This window comes from Alligator sinensis, unplaced genomic scaffold (genome assembly GCF_000455745.1).
Source record: "Alligator sinensis unplaced genomic scaffold, ASM45574v1 scaffold954_1, whole genome shotgun sequence".
NCBI lineage: Eukaryota > Metazoa > Chordata > Crocodylia > Alligatoridae > Alligator > Alligator sinensis.
In genome coordinates this window covers 1,023,913-1,028,869 of record NW_005842228.1, presented here as the reverse complement: position 1 = coordinate 1,028,869, position 4,957 = coordinate 1,023,913, and positions in this window count along the sequence as shown.

Below are 4,957 nucleotides of genomic sequence, written 5' to 3'. Positions count from 1 at the left end.
TTCGCATTTAAAGTTGTCAAATGCTTACATAGATGCTGGCCCATGCTCTGCTTTCAGTTCCACATCAAATGAATGGCTCTGGGTTTAACTGAGAAGTAAGACAGTATTTGTCTTGTTGTGTTATGATGATAGAAAATATCCAAAAGACAATTTCTTTTTTAATTTAATTATTTTGGGGCAAAATTGGTGCTCTCAATCTGGTTAAACCCAAATTTTACTGAGAAAGGTGTTAATCTATTCAATCTAAGTCAGGCTACACAAGGATTATTAAAATGATATTGTACTTGGGTCTCTTTGGGAAGGACATTTTCTTTCCATGCGGTCCTACAGTTTAGACATCGCACAAGTTCTCATTTCAAGAGAAATGCTTTTACTGTCTTTATTTCCTTTAAATGCATCAAAAGCATTTGTGTCTGGTTTTCAGAGAATCTTATGAATGCAGTTATTGAAAGTTTAACTGCTTTGAATGCAATATTCAAGTTACAACCAAGTAGCATACAGAGCCATAGTCTTGGGGAAACCATCTCATTTCTAATCTTGTCACTTCTGCTAAAGGACCCTCACCAGGCCAAACCAATATACAAACACATTTATATACTCTTGTTCATTGGAAAAAATAGAAATAAAATGTGAACAAGTCTCCTTTATAAAGCTTTACTCCTAAAATAATCCTGTAATGCTTTTACTTCAGCAAAGGGGATTCAATATATAGAATCATAAATCCAAGGGTCAAGAGTGAAGTGTACTAGGAACAGAGATGAGTCAATTCATAGATTCATAGATGCTAGGGTCAGAAGGGACCTCAACAGATCATCGAGTCCGACCCCCTGCATAGGCAGGAAAGAGGGCTGGGTCTAGATGCCCCCAGCTAGATGCCTATCTAACCTCCTCTTGAAGACCCCCAGGGTAGGGGAGAGCACCACCTCCCTTGGGAGCCCGTTCCAAACCTTGGCCACTCGAACTGTGAAGAAGTTCTTCCTAATGTCTAGTCTAAATCTGCTCTCTGCTAGCTTGTGGCCATTATTTCTTGTAACCCCCGGGGGCGCCTTGGTGAATAAAACCTCACCAATTCCCTTCTGTGCCCCCGTGATGAATTTATAGGCAGCCACAAGGTCGCCTCTCAACCTTCTCTTGCGGAGGCTGAAGAGGTCCAGGTGCCCCAGTCTCTCCTCCTAGGGCTTAGCCTGCAAGCCCTTAACCATACGAGTGGCCCTTCTCTGAACCCTCTCCAGGTTATGCACATCTCTCTTGAAGTGCAGCGCCCAAAATTGAACACAGTACTCCAACTGCGGTCTGACTAGCGCCCGATAGAGGGGAAGTATCACCTCAAGAAATAAACTGAACTGCAGATCACGTAGGGACTACAGTATAAGGTACACAGAGCCAAGGGTGCTCACCCCTGGCCCATGGGCTAGATTTGGCCTGTATAGCCATGTCATCCAGCCTACAGAGCTCCCCACAGACATGAAAATGCGGTGGTGGGGGAGCAGAGCAACTTTAATTGCCACTCTTCTGCTGCCAGATTTCTGACCTGTGGGAAGCCCCACATGCTGGAAAGCATGGGTCTGCATGCTAGATCAAGTGCATAAAGGCAAGGTGGTATGGCGTCTGATGGAGGCAAATAGGGCCAATGTGAGGCAGTGTGGGGCCCAATCCAGCTGCACAGAGCCCAGTCCAGGTTCACAGGGCTGGGCCAAGTTGACATGGAGCCTGATCCAGCCACACAGAGCCCCATCTGGGCATTAACCCCCAAGATCCAACCTGCTGATGGGCCCAGCACCACTGATCTGACCCATAGGGCCAAAAGATTGAGCATCACTGCACATAGCCAAGCTAGTTTGGGTGGTAGTAGCCACAATATCATAGAACTCAGCACAGGTTAATCTACCTGGCTTCTCAGGCATATTTTGCAACCTGCATTGAGCTCTTTGCTGCTATTGCTAGACTGATACCAGTACCTGAGCTTGCTTACTTAAAAGTATCTAGGACATGTCTACTCTACAGTCGCTGTTAGGAGTCTGACTCTCAGCCTGTGGAGAAAGGAGTGGTGTTAAAATGGGGAAGAAACAACTAAGAAAGATCAGTCCTGAGAGATCATCTTGTTTTGTTTGAGAAAGTGATTCTAGTGCATGAGTGTGGTTTAAAATATTTTGCTGCCTGATCCTCCAAAAATAGCCTAGAAAGCACATGAACACTTGTATTATGTTCAACTCTTAAGTAGTCACAGAGCCAGTGTCCAATTTTTTGCCACAGGCTAGTCCCACCAACTTTGTTATATGCTATGTGTACTCTGAAGCAAGAGAACTGGATTCCTGGCACACAGTTTTCATGCTGGACCAGTCTCAACTCTGTGTAGAGACTTTACTACCATTGAACAACACAGATGAAGCAAACCATTGAGGTATCTCAGTGCATCCAATGGAGAAGCTCAAAAACACCAATTCAGTATGAGGCTTACAATAAAGGTAATTACCTATTTAGCAATTCACAACTGTATGCAGCATTGACGTTATCCTGACTCTGTTTCTATGTCAAAACATACCAAAGAACCTACTACAAGGGGGACCCTGCAACTGGCATCCAGAAGCAGGATAGAAGTGTTTATTTTTGTTTATTTTTTGCTTATTTCGTTTGTTTATGTGTGTTTGTGTTTAGCCTGAAATGATCCTCAATCAGCTTGTGCCCGTTATTTCTTGTATTCCCCTAGGGGGCCTTGGTGAACAGATGCTCCCCCGGGCCCTGATATACTTATAGGCTGCCACCAAGTCCCCTCTGAGTCTTCTCTTCTCCAGGCTGAACAGTCCCAAGTCTTTCAGCCTCTCCTCATATGACCTGGTATCTAGGTCTCTAATCAGGTGCGTGACCCTCCTTTGGACTCTCTTGAGCTTCTCCAGATCCTTCCTAAAGCGCGGCACCCAGAATTGGATGCAGAACTCCAGCTGTGGTCTCACCAATGCCAAGTAGAGAGGGAGGATGACATCCTTAGTCTTGCTTGAGATGCCTTGGTAAATGCATGCCAGTGTTTGATTAGCTCTGCCAGCTACAGCATTGCATTGATGGCTCATGTTCATTTTGTTGTCTAGCACGACACCCGGGTCTCGTTCAGATGTGGTGCTGGCATGCGTAGTGTTGTGGATTATTTCTCCCCAGATAGAGCACTTTACATTTCTCCATATTAAACAACATCTGGTTGAGGTCCGTCTACCTCATGAGCCTGTCCAGGTCGGCCTGTATTGCCAGCCTGTCTTCAAGTGTAACCACACTCCCCCATAGTTTGGTATTGTCAGCAAACTTTGCTAGTTTGCTTTTAATACCTGAATCCAAATCATTGATGAACATCTTGAAAAGCACTGGTCCAAGTACTGAACTCTGAAGGATGCCACCGGTCACCCTCTGCCATGATGACTCAGTTCTGTCAATCAATACTCTCTGGGTCCTACCATGGAGCCAGTTACCTAGCCACCAGACTGTAAAGTAGTCAAGGCTGCATTTTCCCTATTTTTTCATGAGGACTTCATGGAAGACCAGGTCAAAGGCCCTTTTGAAGTCCAGGTATATTACATCAACCACATTTCCCCCATCCAGGTGGCAAGTAACCTGATCATAGAAGAAAAAATAGGTTGGTCTGGCATGACCTGCCTATAACGAAGCCATATTGGCTAGTCTTCAAAATACTGCCTTCTGCTAGCCTGTATGTAACGGATTCTTTGATCATTTTCTCCAGGATTTTACCAGGGATTGAGGTGAAACTGATTGGCCTGTAATTTCCCAGGTCTTCCTTTCTCCTTTTCTTAAACATAGGCACCACGTTAGCCTTCTTCCAATCTTCTGGGACCTCTCCCGAGCACCACGAGTCTTTAAATAACTTTGCCATTGGTCACACGATTACATCAGCCACTTCTTTCAGCACCCCCAGACATAGTGACTTGTCCTGCTGACTTGTAGATATTTAGCTTTTGTAGGTGCTCCCCCACAAGATCTACACCAACTATGAGGGGTGGTCACCCCACCATGATCATCCTGTCAAGCAGGCTAACACCCTTGGACTGAAGTATTTATTCAGGAGTTCAGTTTTGTCCTGAGTGCCAGTTATCAGCCATTTCATTTCATTCATCAGGGGCCCTATGCTTCCCTTATTTTTTCTCCAACTTCCTACATATCTAAAGAAGGACTTTTTGTTGTCCTTGATTCTGGTTGCCAATCTGTATTCAGTTTGTGTTTTTGCTGTCCTGATCCGCTCCCTACAGGTGTGGGCTGTTGCTGAGTACTCCTCTTCGATAGTTATTCCTGACTTCCATCCTTTGTAGGCTTCTTGTTTTAATTTCAGGAGGTCCATGACTTCCCTGTTGAGCCAAGGGGGTCTCCCAGCCCTTTTGCTGCCTTTCTTATGAAAGGGAATGGGCTTCCTTTGAGCTTTTAGGATCGCTTCCTTGAGGAATGACCACTCTTCTTGTACCCACTTCCTCATCAGACCATGGTCCCGCAGGGCCTCAACAATCATTCCCCTAAGTTTGTAGAAGTCAGCTTTCCTAAAATCAAGGATTTTTACTTTACTGGCCAATTTCCCTGACTTATGGTGGATGGAGAAAGTGATCATCTCATGGTCGCTGTTGCCCAGTTTCCCTTCGATCCTCAGGTTGCTCACGATATCGTCCCCTTTGGCCAGAACCAAGTCTAGGAGTGCCTTGCCCCTGATCGGCCAGTAGACTTCTTGTGTTAGATAGAGCTCCTCAATGCAAATTGCTCAGGCACGAAGCTGCTGTCTTACACAAGGTTCTCCAGCTCTTCATGTGGTGATAAAAATAAAACCCTTTGGAAGCCTAAAATGTGACTCATCAATGTCTGCTAACACTACACATAGCCCAGAAAAACAGCTCTCAGATGTGCCACCTGCCCTCAGCTGTTGCAAAGGGGTTAGTGCGGGATCCTGATAGTAACCAGAAAAATGAGGGATTTC